This window comes from Hyperolius riggenbachi, chromosome 12, assembly GCF_040937935.1.
Source record: "Hyperolius riggenbachi isolate aHypRig1 chromosome 12, aHypRig1.pri, whole genome shotgun sequence".
NCBI classification, from domain to species: Eukaryota; Metazoa; Chordata; class Amphibia; order Anura; family Hyperoliidae; genus Hyperolius; species Hyperolius riggenbachi.
In genome coordinates this window covers 78,979,474-78,996,933 of record NC_090657.1, presented here as the reverse complement: position 1 = coordinate 78,996,933, position 17,460 = coordinate 78,979,474, and the positions used below count along the sequence as shown (strand labels likewise).

Sequence of the window (17,460 nt, the reverse complement as noted above, 5' to 3'; positions counted from 1 at the left end):
CTGCTCATTGGCTTTTACAGTAGGTGGATGGGTGGTGCCAGCATAGCTTATCTATATACAGGATGCAGATATTTAACCCCCTTGGCGGTATGAAAAATACCGCCAGGGGGAAGCGCAGCAGTTTTAAAAAATTTTTTTTTTTTCTTTTTATCATGTAGCGAGCCGAGGGCTCGCTACATGATAGCCGCTGCTCAGCGGCATCCCCCCGCCCGCTTCGATCGCCTTCGGCGATCACCGATCAGGAAATCCCGTTCAAAGAACGGGATTTCCTGGAGGGCTTCCCCCGTCGCCATGGCGACGGGGCGGGATGACGTCACCGACGTCGGGACGTCATTGGGAGACCCGATCCACCCCTCGGCGCTGCCTGGCATTGATTGGCCAGGCAGCGTTTGGGGTCTGGGGGGGGGGGGGGGCGCGCGCCGCACCGGATAGCGGCGATCGGGCGCGCGGCGGCGGCGATCGGGGTGCTGGCGCAGCTAGCAAAGTGCTAGCTGCGTCCAGCAAAAAAAAAATTAAGTAAATCGGCCCAGCAGGGCCTGAGCGGCACCCTCCGGCGGCTTACCCCGTGTCACACCGCTAAGGAGGTTAAAGGTGCAGTGAGCTGCATCTATAAGTTATACATTTTGTGTTGGGGGGGGGGGCAGTGAAGAAGTCTCGGTGGGCCATAGTTTTAAGACCACTGCTTTAGGCAGTCCCTTTATATTACATAGAAATGGTAAAATTGGACAATAAAGATTGGATCATTAGTAGCCACCATTAGGCATCGGCAGAGGGAGGGTTCGTTTGAGAATAGGGTTAGAGTTAATTGCAATTATTTGGGGGGGGGGGGGGGGGGTAGGGTTAGGCATTGGTGGGGGGGGCTTGTCCGTTAGGGTAAGACTTCGGTAGAAGTAGAAGGGAGGCTCGTGTGAGAATAAAGTTAGTCCGTCCATATATATATATCCAATATATATATTCAATATTCTACTATTGGAATTACCCAGTGAATCATAGTAGAATATCAGTAATATTGCCCATATTACTGTGGCACCCTTTTTAAATAAACGCAGCAGGGCAACCCTCAGTCCTGAACTCTTGTAAAGGAGCAACTGGTGTCAGGCAGCTGGTGAGGGAACACTGAAGCCTCGTACCATACAAGGATTGTCATCCGACTGGAATCAGGACTTGATCCCTCAAGCCGGGTGGCAATCCGGCACCAGGCCCATAGGCTAACAATCTGTCTATTTCTGTGGAGGGAGAGGGAGGGCCAATGTGCGGAGGATGATGCAGGGATGTTTGCGGTAAATGGAAGAATAATGGGCTTTGGGTGTTGTTAGATGCCGTAGGGTGGTTGGTCTACCATACGCATGCTAGATTCTTACCCAAAGTGATCTTTATTGGCCATCTGGGCAAGTTTAATGTAGCGTGTGTGTTTAGATTAATGCAGCAATCTTTGGATCACAATATCCGGTTAGAAAAAAAAAATCGCCACGGTGATTGAAATCTACGCCCTGTCTTGGTGGTCACCTGGCTGGCAGGGCGTGGATTTCAATCACTGACGCAGCACACATCCTGCCGATCTCGCCGCTGAAACCAGACGTCTTTTGGCGCAGCTCACTGGCTCTGCTTGTCTCTATGACGGCAGAGCCATGTGAGTCTGTCAGGAGCCGATTTCATTGGCTCCTAGCCGTGTCTATCAATGTAAGCCGATCCCATAGGCTTACAATGATAGACACGGTCAGGAGCCAATGAAATCGGCTCCTGACCACCTCACATGACTCTGCCGTCATAGAGACGGGTATGCGCAGCGATTCATCGGGATTCCATCGTTATTGTACCAGCGGTCTCTGGTCCTTAAAGGGAACCTTAACTGAAAAAAAAAACATGAGTTTTACTTACCTGGGGCATCTACCAGCCCCCTGCAGCCATCCTGTGCCCTCACAGTCACTCATGGTCCCCCGCTGCCAGCTAGTGTCGTTTTTAACGACTGGGAGCCGGCCGCCATGCATACTATTTTACGCATTCCCTTTGGCGCATGTACATTTTTACGCATTACGGGTGCGATGCGTAAAAATGTACGCATTGCACCTGTAGCGTGTAAAAATGTACTAGTGTCCGCGATAGCTTCCTGCACCAGCGGGAATAAGTAAAAAGGTATGCATGGCGGCCGGCCGACTTCCAGTCGGCAAAAACGAAACTAACTGGCAGCGGGGGACCAGAGGAGCCATGAGTGACTGCAAGAGCACAGGATGGCTGCAGGAGGCTTGTAGATGCCCCAGGTAAGTGAAACTCTTTTTTTGTTTTCAGTTAAGGTTCCCTTTAAGGGGGCAGAGACCACTGGTACTTAAGTGGTTAAAATAACATATGCTTGCAAGGAAAAAAAACACTCATGCCTTTACAGTATGCTAAACTTGTATTTTAAACCTAAGTAAGCAGGTGATCCAAATGAAATACATGAGGCCCTAATGCACAACCTCTACTGGCTTTCACACTTGTTTTATCTATTTTTTTTTACAATCCTGCTGATCTCTTTTTACCTTATAATTCACAAACACTGAAAAGCCCTGTATATGTTTAGTGACCTAATGATTATTATTCACATACTGTACTGTAAAGGATATCAGAGCTGAATACAGTTGGCTGGGAGTGCATTACACATGCGCATGACCTAGGTGTGACGTCATGCACAGTGCGCACCCGGCTGTGTGATGTAGGACGGACACAGTCGCACAAGCGCACTAATGCCTGACCCATATGACCTGGAATAGGCTGCTTGGAGGGCATTTAGGTAGCAAAGGAGAGGCATGGAGGAGAACAGGGGGAGCGGTGTACATCAGGACAGCTTCCCATACATATGCATATGAAGAAGCTTGCACATCCAAGAATTATCATGCAAATAAGGCAATGTTTTGGAGTCACGCAGGGCCGCTTTGTCACGGCACACGTTACTCTAGGCAGGGGTGTATCTGGGTGACATAGCGCCTATGGCAAACTCTGTAATTGCGCCCCCACCCCCCATCAGACCACCTTGTCCCATAATAACAGCTTCTTTTCTTGCAATGATACAAGTCTCCCCAGTATAGGTTGCTAGAGTTAACTCCCTAGTCAAAGTAACCAGAGGTAGCACCCTAGTATAGGTAGCCAGAGGTATTTCACCCAGTATAAGTAGACCCATGCTTACGTATATGTAGTTAGAGATGTCTCCCCAGTATAAGTAGCCTTCTTTTAGTATAAGTGGTAAGAGGTATCCCCTCAGTATAAGTACTCCCTCAGTATAGGTAATGAGAGGTTCCCCTCAGTATAAGTAGTCCCTCAGTATAGGTAATGAGAGGTTCCCCTCAGTATAAGTAGTCCCTCAGTATAGGTAATGAGAGGTTCCCCTCAGTATAAGTACTCCCTCAGTATAGGTAATGAGAGGTTCCCCTCAGTATAAGTAGTCCCTCAGTATAGGTAATGAGAGGTTCCCCTCAGTATAAGTAGTCCCTCACTATAGGTAATGAGAGGTTCCCCTCAGTATAAGTACTCCCTCAGTATAGGTAATGAGAGGTTCCCCTCAGTATAAGTAGTCCCTCACTATAGGTAATGAGAGGTTCCCCTCAGTATAAGTACTCCCTCAGTATAGGTAATGAGAGGTTCCCCTCAGTATAAGTAGTCCCTCAGTATAGGTAATGAGAGGTTCCCCTCAGTATAAGTAGTCCCTCAGTATAGGTAATGAGAGGTTCCCCTCAGTATAAGTAGTCCCTCAGTATAGGTAATGAGAGGTTCCCCTCAGTATAAGTAGTCCCTCAGTATAGGTAATGAGAGGTTCCCCTCAGTATAAGTAGTCCCTCACTATAGGTAATGAGAGGTTCCCCTCAGTATAAGTACTCCCTCAGTATAGGTAATGAGAGGTTCCCCTCAGTATAAGTAGTCCCTCAGTATAGGTAATGAGAGGTTCCCCTCAGTATAAGTAGTCCCTCACTATAGGTAATGAGAGGTTCCCCTCAGTATAAGTACTCCCTCAGTATAGGTAATGAGGTTCCCCTCAGTATAAGTAGTCCCTCAGTATAGGTAATGAGAGGTTCCCCTCAGTATAAGTAGTCCCTCACTATAGGTAATGAGAGGTTCCCCTCAGTATAAGTACTCCCTCAGTATAGGTAATGAGAGGTTCCCCTCAGTATAAGTAGTCCCTCAGTATAGGTAATGAGAGGTTCCCCTCAGTATAAGTAGTCCCTCACTATAGGTAATGAGAGGTTCCCCTCAGTATAAGTACTCCCTCAGTATAGGTAATGAGAGGTTCCCCTCAGTATAAGTAGTCCCTCAGTATAGGTAATGAGGTTCCCCTCAGTATAAGTAGACCCCCCAGTATTGGTAGTGAGAGATGTCCTCCAGTATAAAAGCAGGTACAAATTGTTGAGAGGCATCCTTCAGTATGATGGTGAAGCATGCGGGAGGAGGAGGCAGCCATGGCGCCCATGGTGCAGTGGCACCCATGGCACAAGCCATGCCTGCACCCCTCTAGATACGCCTCTGAATCTAGGCAACAATCTGTCTGTATATGTGTATTTCTCTGTGTTCGCCTTCTCTCCCGTGCTAAAGTTCAGGTCTGCTTTAAAACCTGCTTCAAGCGGGCGTTCACGGATAACGCACAGCTGAGCTACCCTTAATTATAAAATAAACATGTTATCAACTTGGATAGATACCTGTTTTTTCACCTTTGTTTACATTACATTTCCAAGAAGATAAGAACAGCATGGGGAGGTTAATAACTCACCTATATGAGCTTTTTGGATTCATCTCAAGCGACTGCACCAGGCTAGTGCTGACTTTTATCACACTGGCTCACACATGAGATAAACCTCGCACCAGCATAGCAAATGATGCTTAATTAAAAGTGTAAGTGAAGTACAATGACCAGTGATAACCTTTGCACTTCTTATAGCAAGCCTAAGCTTTACTGCAACGTGTTATTTTGTGCATATTTTTATTCTGCTTCAGTCCTTTGTTAGGCCATGTTTGGAAATAGGCCACTTGTAAAAAATGTTGCAGATTTTTTTGTTTTTTTCAAATATTCAATACTATTGCAGTCACATATTCCAAGCTACCAAGAAATGTTTACCTACTTCAATAAATCTGTACAACAGTGCTTATTAGCTGGGGCCAACATGTTTGAGCAGTTCTATGTATATTTATGTATGTATATAAAAGGTACTCAAACGTGCTGACCCCAGCTAGGCAATGTATACTTCCAGTTTTTCTGGTTGTCTTCTTCAGGAGAGGTAAGACACTACATTTCCCTTTTAAACAGTTTTTAAGTGTATTATTATGTCCAAATAGTTCCTGACCCACAGCACCTGGAAAACCCGGGGGAGGGGGGAATTTGCACTTTTTGCACACCATTGTCTTGAGTATAGAAACACATACTAGTGTTTGGTAACAGTAAAAAAGGGCGCAGGAGGCTAGTGGACAAATCGGGCGCCGCCATTCACTCCCATAATAAATATCGTTTAATGGGCGCCCGATAGGAAAAAAGGGCGCCGGAGAAAAATAACGTTTTAAAAGCGGCGCCCGGAGACTTAATGTTTTATTACTGCTTCTCATGATTACACATTATTTAATGATTTATACATTTTTTAATATTATTTTTAAACGAAAAACAGTACAATATTTTTTTCAAACATTATTTTTAAACGAAAAACAGTACAATTTTTTTAATTTTTTTTTTTAACATTATTTTTAAACGAAAAAACTGCACAATATGTTTTTGAAACTTTAATAATGCTTATCACAGGGGGTCTTAGGTTTAGGCACCAACAGGGGGGTCTTAGGTTTAGGCACCACCAGGGGGGTCTTAGGTTTAGGCACCACCAGGGGGGTCTTAGGTTTAGGCACCAACAGGGGGGTCTTAGATTTAGGCACCACCAGGGGGGTCTTAGGTTTAGGCACCAACAGGGGGGTCTTAGGTTTAGGCACTAACAGGGGGGTCTTAGGTTTAGGCACCAACAGGGGGTCTTAGGTTTAGGCACCAACAGGGGGGTCTTAGGTTTAGGCACCAACAGAGGGTCTTAGGTTTAGGCACCAACAGGGGGGTCTTAGGTTTAGGCACCAACAGGGGGGTCTTAGGTTTAGGCACTAACAGGGGGGTCTAGGGGTTAGGGGTAGGTACAGGGAGGGTTACTTAGGCACCAACAGGGGGGTCTTAGGTTTAGGCATCAACAGGGGGGTCTAGGGGTTAGGGGTAGGTACAGGGAGGGTTACTTAGTAATTTTTTTTTTAAACGTTATTATACGTTTCACTATTTAACCACTTCCGGATACCGGGTGGTTTTGCTGATCGGTGCTGCGTGGGCTCTCCAGCCCGCAGCACCGATCAGCTAGCAGCCAGGCCGATCAGACTTCCCCCCTTTTTTCCCCACTAGGGGGATGTCCTGCTGGGGGGGTCTGATCGCCGCCGGCTGCTTGCGCTTGCGGGGGGGGCTCTCTTCAAAGCCCCCCTCCGCAGCGCTTCCTGGCCGCCTTCCCCTTCCCTCCCTCTACCTCCCCATGTGAGCGGCGCAGGACGGAATTCCGTCCTGCGCCGGATAGGATAGGCTTCGGCCTATCAGGTGCCGGCGGTCCCCGGCCAATCAGAGGCCGGGGATCGCCGATCTCCGCCACGGCGCTGCTGCGCAGCAGCGCCGTATACATGTAAACACCGGGGAAGATCTTCCCCGTGTGTTTACATTTACCCTGCGAGCCACGATCGGAGGCTCGCAGGGTGTTCACGGAGACACCCTCCGTGAACTGACATGGAACGGCCGCTCATACGAGCGGCCGTTTCCATGCAATCCACTTCAGGATTCAGGGGCGTAGTTAAGCGTACGCCGAATCCTGAAGTGGTTAAACGAAAGATTAACATTTTTACAATTGCCGATTTAATGCACATTATTTAATGATTTATAACTTTATAAAACATTAATTTTAAACAAAATACAGTACAATACATTTTTAAACGTTATCCATGCTTATCGTTTAAAACCCCGCACCCTTTTTTCCCAGCGCCCCTTTTTAACGTACGCCTAGTGTTTATAGTCTAAATACTTAGACATACTGTACCATTTGGCTCCTGGTCTTCTTCTTAGGAAAGAAATATCATCTCTTTATTCTATTTAGAAGATAACAGTGGTGGTCACATGACCTGCTTACACAAGTGTGACTGAGCCACTTCATCTCCTGAGAGGGGAGGAGTGGTTGAACTGAAGCTCACTATCATCACCAGTCAGGATGTGGGGAAAAGTGGGAGGGCTTGGGCAGGGAGGAGTATCTCCAGCATGACACATAACTTAACTAGTCCCTGCTTGTGGGGAGTCTGGGGACCTATGGGGGGATGGGGGGGGGGGGGGGGGGAGTATACTAGTCTAACTCTTGCAGTTTGCAAATGAGGGCTGCACTGTGATTGGGGGACAACAAAGACCAACAGCAATAACATGACTGCTGCTATTTGCTTTTAAATAATGGTATTTATGGGTATATTTAAAAAGTAAAACATATCCTATGTGATGAAAGGGTGGGATCAATTTAATATTTCAAGTTGTGCAAGGGTGTGGCTGTTACCCAGCTGTTATTGATCTACTTAGGTGTGAACGGTAATACTTACCTGGGAAGAGGAAACCTTTGGATCCTCCAGAGGCTTCCCGTATCCTCACCCTACCATCATTCATACATCTGCCGATGATTTTGCACTCGCCACATATTGTAAATGTGATTTTACCATTTTCAGTTAATAATAAATGTAACCAATGCTTTTGTTCCTGGTTTGTGTTTGTATCCTTCAAAGGTCATTTCCTGAGCCATGCATCATGCCTTCATGTCAAGGCAAGCCAGATGTACAGCCATAACCCTTTTTATTTTTTTGTCAAAAGTTAGCGGAAATTGATTTTTATTGTTTTTTTCACAAAGTGTCATTTTTCACTAACTTGTGACAAAAAATAAAATCTTCTATGAACTCACCATACTCCTAACGGAATACCTTGGGGTGTCTTCTTTCTAAAATGGGGTCACTTGTGTGGTTCCTATACTGCCCTGGCATTTTAGGGGCCCTAAACCGTGAGGAGTAGTCTAGAAAACAAATGCCTCAAAATGACCTGTGAATAGGACGTTGGGCCCCTTAGCGCAGTTAGGGTGCAAAAAAATACTCAGGAGAAGTAGTATACTGTGTTTTGGGGTGTATTTTTACACATACCCATGCTGAGTGGGATACATATCTCTGTAAATGGACAATTGTGTGTATAAAAAAAAATCAAAAATTTGTCATTTACAGAGATATTTCTCCCACCCAGCATGGGTATGTGTAAAAGTACACCCCAAAATACATTATACTACTTCTCCTGAGTACGGCAATACCACATGTGTGACACTTTTTTGCAGCCTAACTGCGCTTAGGGGCCCAAAGTCCAATGAGCACCTTTAGGCTTTACAGAGATGCTTATAATGTAGCACCCCCAAAATGCCAGGACAGTAAACACACCCCACAAATGACCCCATTTTGGAAAGTAGACACTTCAAGGTATTCAGAGAGGAGCATAGTGAGTCCGTGGCAGATTTCATTTTTTTTTTTTGTCGCAAGTTAGCAGAAATGGAAACTTTTTTTTTTTTGGGTCACAAAGTGCCATTTTCCGCTAACTTGTGACAAAAAATAAAATTTTCTATGAACTCACCATGCCTCTTAGTGAATACTTTGGGATGTCTTCTTTCCAAAATGGGGTCATTTGGGGGGTATTTATACTATCCTGGAATTTTAGCACCTCATGAAACATGACAGGTGGTCAGAAAAGTCAGAGATGCTTCAAAATCGGAAAATTCACTTTTGGCACCATAGTTTGTAAACGCTATAACTTTTACCCAAACCAATAAATATACACTGAATGGATTTTTTTTTTATCAAAGACATGTAGCACAATAAATTTGGACAAAAATGTATACAGAAATTTTACTTTATTTGAAAAATGTCAGCACAGAAAGTAAAACAAAATCATTTTTTTTGACAAAATTCATGTCTTTTTTGATGAATATAATAAAAACTAAAACTCGCAGCAGCAATCAAATAGCACCAAAAGAAAGCTGTATTAGTGACAAGAAAAGGAAATAAAATTCATTTAGGTGGTAGGTTGTATAACCGAGCAATAAACCGTGAAAGCTGCAGTGGTCTGAATGGAGAAAAAGGCTCTGGTCCTTAAGGGGTAGAAAGACTGTGGCCCTCAAGTGGTAGCTGCATACTATTTAAATTGGGAACAATCAAGTTTTTTTTTTTTGGGGGGGGGGGGGGAACTGGACTTTGTGGGTAGTGTATAGTTAAAAGCAAGTATACTTGTCCCTTCCTGCTTGCGAGCGACACACAATGGTGCCTAGATTGGTGAATGGGAAAATGTGTTCCCAAAGCCAATCAAAGTATCTACTGAGTTAATGATTGTTGTTGCAACAAGCAACCGTGATCATTCCATTGAAAAAAAAACAACCCTTCCTTCTTGCTGGCTGGAATGCAGTGATTCAGCTTTCTAACCAGACAGGAGACTGTGTGGGGTTATCCAGTGCGCCCCCCCCCCCCCCCGCCCAAAAACAAATAATACAATAAAGTTGTTACAATTTAAATTAATGCAAACTTAATTCTAATTCTTATAACAAGCCCATAAATACCTTCTACCCCCTCCCTGCTCCCATATGACACACTTGTGAAAAAAAGCCAAAGTGACGGAATTTAAGAGACAATACATAAATTGTTACCTTAAAATGACCCAGAGACAAGCGCTATTAAAAATGTTCACTTACCCAGGGCTTCCTCTAGCCCCATAAGCATGGATGCGTCCCTTGCCGTCCTCCTGCTTCCCTCCGTTAAGCCGCAATCAGCTCCTGGTATTTGGCTCAGTTGGGCCCATTCTAACTCGGTTACATCAGCCGCGGTGTTCCGCGCTTGCGCAGAAGATCCGTGCATGCGCAGAAGGCCCCCTGCTGATGTCACTGAGCCGAATACCGGAGCTGATTGTTGCTTAACGGAGGCACTCAGGAGGATGGCGAGGGACGCATCCATGCTTATGGGGGTGGAGGAAGTAAAAAATCTTTAACGCTCGTCTCTGGTACACTTTAAGGTAAATTGTTACCTTAGCTTTTTAAATATGTATGCCATGCGGGTGTATTACTTTTTATTTTTGCAAATAAGATCTTGTAATTATTAATAGAGCACAATGAGAAAACCAAAAACACAAAATAGAAAAAGTAAACATTTACTTCCAAATAAGATTGCCATACATTGTACTAGGGACATAATTTAAATGTTGTTATAATCTGGGAGAATGGGCAAATACAATTGGCTTCATTCACAGAACTTTTCAAAAATGACTTATTTATCGCCTAATTAATAAAAATAATCTTTCAGCACATTAACAAGCAAAATAATCACTAAGGCTGCTTACACACAGGGACGTTACAGGCGCACGTTAGTGCGCCTGCAACGCTCCCCCAACGCACAGCAATGTAACACAAGTGGGCTGTTCACACAGCCCACGTTGCGTTACATGTAACGCTGCACGTTGTCCGGAAAGTGCAGCATGCTACTGCGTTACAGCGGCTATAGCCGCGTTAGACTTTTTGCACATGCTCAGTGGGGGGCAGAGAGGAGGCAGGGAGAGCCAGCTACAGTAGCCGCGCACATGGCTACTTAATATTCACTGCACTGGCGGCTGCTGATTGGCTGGCGGGACCACGTGATGAGGAGTGTCTCGCTCCGCATCACGTGGTCCCGCCGGCCAATCAGCACCACTCTGGGAGACCTTATAGGGATAAAGCCGCCTAACGCGGCTCACTCTACCGTCCTCTCTTGCAGCACCATACGTTGTGTTAGGTGCACGTTATGCGACCTTAACGTAGCACCTAACGCAACGTCTTGGTGTGCAAGTAGCCTTAAAGTAAGTTTTTCCTAATTAACTTCACTTCAATATTACATTTCTTGCCTTTAATTATATTATATTTTTGCTCTTTGGGAGCTTAAAAATGTAACACAGATAAGGTGAAAACAGAGGAAAATGGGTGAAAAAGCTTTGTGACGCATGCCCAATGTGTTGGTTTTATCTACTGTAGCAGTTAAACCATAATGGCTGAAACCTGAGAAACTATTTTTTTTCTTGTTACTCCCTTTAAAATGCACATAAAATAATTCTTAGCAAAAAGTATCACTCGAAAGCCTAATTTGTAGCAAAAAATGTATAGACCATTTAGATGTTATAAGTAGTGATAACATTTTTGACGAATGTATGGAAGCAACACTGAAATGTGAAAATTGCTCTGTTTTAAGTCTTGTACACATGCTAGATGAAACGCGACTGTGGCAGGTCAGCAATCAGTCTGGTCCAGCCAAGAGCATTGTTCTCAGCACTGATCCACCCACCACGTGATGTCACTCCTTTTGCCACTCTATCACGCCTCCTCCACATATAGCAATAGAGCACGTCACAAGCCTATAGGCTAGCAACGTATCTGTACAGTGCTGGCCTTGCAATGTCACCAGAGGGATTGAGTCCCGATCCCTGCTGCTCGACATGCCCTCCTATATGTGTACGAGGCTTTAAAGAGAATCTGTAACGACAAAACGTCCCCTGGGGGGTACTCACCTCGGATGGGGGAAGCCTCAGGATCCTAATGAGGCTTCCCACGCCGTCTGCCGTCCCTCGTGGGTCTCGCTGTAGCCCTCCGTACAGCGGTGACGTAATATTTACCTTCCTGGCTCCTGCGCAGGCGCTCTGGCGGCTGGCGGCTCCGAAGGAGGCGGAAATACCCGATCGCCGTCGGGTCCGCTCTACTGCGCAGGCGCAAGTCTCCGGCGCCTGCGCAGTAGAGCGGACCCGACTGAGATCGGGTATTTCCGCCTCCTTCGGAGCGAAAGCAGCCACAGCGCCCCCGCTGGAGCCTGCAAAGGTAAATATTGAATTGAACAGTCGGGCCTGTCGCCGGCTGTTCGGAGGACTGCAGCGAGACCTCCGTGGGACAGAGGACGGCGTGGGAAGCCTCATTAGGATCCTGAGGCTTCCCCCACCCGAGGTGAGTACCCCCCAGGGGACGTTTTTGATGTTACAGAGTCTCTTTAAGCTCTCATTTGCTGATATCAATCATGTGCTAAAGCAGGAAGTGATCATGGCCCAGCCCTCTGTGCCATATTCAGTCAGACCGATACAGCTGTGAAATATGTCTGGTGATTTGTAACACGGTTATTATTGTTCAGTCTTGTTGTATTGCTGTTCCAGGATGGTCTCTTGCTGTGAAAGGGTTACAAATAGTGGCTATTGTTAGGAGATCCTTATCTAGCATGTTCTTCATACTTAATGGGAATTTCGTGCTGTTCTCAGACCGTCTGTCTCTAACTTATAGTCTAATGAAAGGACATCTTCATATATTTTTTTTTTCTCCCTGTGACCTCTAAATGAAAGGACCTCTGGCTGCTCAGTATTCTGGTGTCTGATGCTCCGTATACATTTAGTGCTCCACGCAGGCTATGTGCAGACAGACAAGAAGCTATCTTTATGTGGTATCAGTCAGGACATGGGGCACAGCTGTCTTTCATCCACATCTAATGTCACTATATTTTACACGGCCATCAATCTTCTGTTAATACACAGTTCATAGCCTCATGTGGATGACATGTATTGTACATGACGCTCCCAGCTAGGGAAAAGGTATGACTATCCCCTGCTGGATTTCCTGAGGATGAAGGTGGGGAGTGACCTTGCAGTGCCCACGGACTGCGGTAAGGGGACTAGTCAGCTGATACGTGTTCCCGGCTTCCAAGAAAAACACCTGTCCGTCCTTCCTCTTAACTCATGCCAAGAAAAGCCACAGCTGAGAGTCCCAAGAGCGGTCAGACTTGTATCCAGGCCTCTGAACAGCTCACACGTATCAGGTAAACTCAGATGGCTGCCCGGCCGCCCACATCCCCTGCCAAGCTAAAGAGTCCCGGGAGTAGTGCGTAGGTGTGGCAGAATCACACTGCATACTGTACTCAGTGTAAGCCAGTTATTTGACTTCATTAACTTAAGTGACTATGAAATATGCTGCTGATTAACTCCGCAAACACTCCGGCTCCCTGACTCTCTAAGCTATATTTGCACATGCAGCTTATTTTGGACCACGTCTTTAAGCTCATTAAGAATTGTTTGTCTCTGGTTATAGAATGAATATATGGATTGAGCAGACGCTGATTTAAAATGCTAAAGGGGTTTGTTTATATTCTGATCGGACATCTGCAAGGAGGGGGCATCATGAATATATTATTATTATTATTATTGTGTCTTTATAATGGATTACCATCAAAATCCATAACAAAATGTGGGCCTCAATGAGTTACATTTGCAAGGTAACATTTCTGGCCTCCTCTCTTTTGGGACAGACACTATATTCGTGTTACCTGTACCCCCCCCCCCCCCCTGACACTGAACTTGCATTTATTCTGTATATAGGAATTCTCTACAGTGCTCTACAGACAACGTTGTACAAATGACATCACTAAAGCCTACTACACACCTTCAGTTTTGGTCAATCACTGACCAACTTAAGCACCTTCATGTTTACACCATCTGCTCATTCAAAATCATTCGTATTCAAAATCTGTTGGCCCTCCTACTACATGGGGAGAGTAAAATTGATAAAATGATTGGCCAATAAAAATTGAGGGTGTGTACCTAACTGTCTTCAAGTTGAACTTGCAATCTAATGTTCTTACCATAGTCTGTGGCCAGTTTAAAAGGGGGGGGGGGGGGTGGAGGTGGTGGTAGCCAATTAACCTGCCAGTATGTCATAGGATGCCTGACGAAACAAAGCAGAAGCACCCAAATAATCCCACGAAATCTGGGGAGAACATACAGACTTTATTCAATGTCCTGGGTGGGATCAAAGGCTAGAAGTGGTCACTAATTAAAGGGAAACTGAAGTAAGAGGTATACGGAGGCTGCCATATTTATTTCCTTTTAATCAATACCAGTTGCCTGGCAGCCCTGCTTTTCTATTTCTCTGCAGTAGTATCTGAATAACACCAGAACCAAGCATGCAGCTAGTCTTGTCAGATCTGACTTTAAAATCTAAAACACCTGATCTGCTGCAAGCTTGTTCAGGGGCTATGGCTAATAGTATTAGAGGCAGAGGATCAGCAGGGCTGCCAGGTAACTGGTATTGCTTAAAAGGAAATAAACACGGCAGCCTCCATATACTTCTCTCTTCAGTTCCCCTTTAAAGGAAGACTTAGGGTTCATACATATATCCACTGAGTGCCAATTTTAACATCTTCATGTAGTAGGAGACCTTCACAATCTGTTCATGATATTCAAACTCTGATGGCCCTCGTACTACATGGAGGTGGTAAAATTGGTCAGTGGCTGACTAATCAAGATTGGATGTGTGTATGCACCCTTAAAAGGAACCTTAACCATCTTAGCGGTATGGACGAGCTCAGCTCGTCCATCACCGCCGATGGCTGCCGCTCAGGCCCTGCTGGGCCGATTTTGACGAAATAAAGAGCAGCACACGCAGCCGGCACTTTGCCAGCCGCGTGTGCTGCCCGATCGCCGCCGCTCTGCGGCGTTCCGCCGCGAGCAGCGGCGAAAGAGGGTCCCCCCAGCCGCCTGAGCCCTGCGCAGCCGGAACAAATAGTTCCGGCCAGCGCTGAGGGCTGGATCGGAGGCGGCGGACGTCAGGACGTCGGCTGACGTCCATGACGTCACTCCGCTCGTCGCCATGGCGACAGGAGAAGCCAAACACGGAAGGCTGCTCATTGCGGCCTTCCGTGTTAATTTTGGCCGCCGGAGGCGATCGGAAGAACGCCTCCGGAGCGCCATCTAGTGGGCTTTCATGCAGCCAACTTTCAGTTGGCTGCATGAAATAGTTTTTTTTTTATTTACAAAAAACCCTCATGCAGCCGCCCTGGCGATCTTAATAGAACGCCAGGGTGGTTAAGTAAGAGGAATATGGAGGCCACCATATGTATTTACTTTTAAACAATACCAGTTGCCTGGCTGTCCTGCTTGCCCTCTGCCTTTTAAGGCCCACACTCAACCAAACTGCCTGTTTATCATCTGACTTTAGTCTGTTTTAGTCTGTTGGATGACAATCAGGCATGTGTACGCATGCAAACGAATTGATGAGCGACTGATGACAGGCGTTTTGAACGATCCATCTGTTGGATCTATTCACACAACTGTTGGTCTGATATCGTGCAGTTGATGCATATGTACAAGACGTTTGAACGACTTGTAAACGACTTCTACTTGTTTTCAATGTGTAGTCTGTTGTTCCGCTTGCGTGCGCAGTATCTAAATGAGTTGGTCGTTTATCCGTCTGAATGTGTGGACATACAGGTCATGTGGTACACCAGGTTGTGTGGTTTGTCAGGTCATGCGGGTGGTCGTTTGCACGTTGTGCGCTTGTTGGACAGGTGTATGTAGATTAATTCTTGTAGCCATAGACCCTGACCAAGCATGCAGATCAGCTGTTTCTAAATATTAGCTGCATGTTTGTTTTAGATGTGTGTGTTTCAGACACTATTGACCAGAAAGATCATCAGGGCTGCCAGGCATTGTTTAAAAGGAAAAAAAATAGGACAGCCTCCATATCCTTCTCACTTCAGATTACCTTCAAAGATATCTTAAAGAAAAGTATCTCCATAGCTCTCTATCAGTTACTGCGGGTTTTCTTTAAATCTATTGTTTTGATTGACTATAATCTGCTCCAGAAGGTGGCTGGAAAGAACATTTGCTGCTGGGAACTGTATCGTGTAGTAAATGGACTTTTGAGAGATGTTTCTGACCCCCTGTTGTGTTAATTATAAGTAGCTTCTTTCTGGCAGAGCCCAATAACTCTATTGTCTTTAAAAGTAATTAGGTAAAGGTAATAAGAGGCGCTCACACGCTTTATGGACCTGAACCAGTTTTATATGCTCCTGTACTGCCTGATGAAGCGGGACTGTTGACCGCGAAACGCGTTGTGATTTTATGCAGCTGTGAATAAATTGTATATTTTTACTCTGCATTTGAGTATATGTCCACTCCCGGGTGGGGGGGGGGGGGGCCTTGTAAGTCCACCTCGACTTTCCTCTTTTTATAATTTTTAGAACATTGTTTTACATATTACAGCACGATTAAGTCCACCCCTGGTGGAGGGGTTCTTTCCCCATTTTCCTATCTACAGAAAGCGACTTTTATACCTGAGTGGGGTCAGGTACGAATACTCCCCACCTGACTGTCAAGTGGTTACCTGATGGTAACCCACCTTTGTGAGTATAAGAACCTTTGACATTACATTATACATTGAGCTTACCAGACAATATTGCACTATTGGGCTCTTTGTGTCCTCTGTTTTTGTTTTTACAAATAAAATACCGGTATGTGGGTTTTAATTATGGTAGCGTGTATTATTTTAAAGCTTATAATGGCTGAAAACAGAAAAAAAAATCCATTTTTTTTCTTACTATGCCCGTTAAAATGCATTTAGAAAAAAATTATTCTTAGCAAAATGTACTACCCAAAGAAAGCCTAATTGGTGGCGGAAAAAAACAAGATTTAGATAATTTCATTGTGAGAAGTAGTGATAAAGTTATTGGTGAATGACTGGGAGGTAAAAATTGCTCTGATGCATAAGGTGAAAAAACGCTGAAGGCTGAAGTGGTTAAAACCCTTCTGGAACCAATATAGACGTCTGTTTTACAAAACAGTGCAGGTAGGGTTGTACAACCTTAGCACTAGCTGAAAGGTTTTGCAGATGTGCTTTAATCAAAACCAGAGGAAGGCCACCAGCCCCAGGGAATGTGTTCCCAGCAGCCATTACTACAGGGACGGAGTTCCTGTATTATTCTGCAATGTGTCTTACCCTCTTGCCAGGCTTTTCTTGTTTGCCGCAGTTTGTTTTGCCAAAGAGACTGGACCATTTTGAGTCATCCTTTAAAATACTTTCCGTTCCATGCGGGACTTGTAAGGTAACCAGAGAACACGTATGACAGTTAATTTCCTACTTCAGATGATGTCTGCGTGTCTTCATTCAGCACTTCACCTTCAACATCCATCTATTACAGAAGATAGGAAAAGTTTATGTCCACCTGAATAACCAATTAGTGTTTTATGGATTAAACATTGTCATGCGGAAACAGCATAGTGTGAATACTGAATACACACTTAGGAGCTAGTGACTTCACAGAACTGCGTGCTTCTTCTTATTCGAGAATAGGCCTAGTTGATCTAAATATTTAAAATACACGACACCAATTTATCTCTGTTAGGCATGACTGGGCTCTTTGACATTCTAATCTTAAGTGTTAGCAGGATTCAGAACTGAATAGGAATACTATTTGTATTTTATATCTTTTCATAATGTTTTGTCCTTCACAAATTTTCAGTTGGAGAAATTGAAAGCGCTTTTTCTGTACCCAACCGGCTGTCAGACTCACTTGTTAAGGCTCGTACAGCAATTTTTTTTCTTTGAGCAACAAGTGATCATTTCC

General features: G+C 45.0%; 1 long non-coding RNA gene across 1 annotated transcript in view; it reads right to left on the bottom strand.

Moving 5' to 3' along the window:
• Positions 1 to 17,004, bottom strand: part of LOC137542421 (uncharacterized) — a 381,245-nt gene extending 364,241 nt beyond the window's left edge. Inside the window, exon 1 of the long non-coding RNA XR_011025422.1 lies at positions 16,833 to 17,004. This is a non-coding gene — a long non-coding RNA (uncharacterized lncRNA). The remainder of the gene's footprint in view (positions 1 to 16,832) is intronic.
• Positions 17,005 to 17,460: the final 456 nt, after the last annotated feature.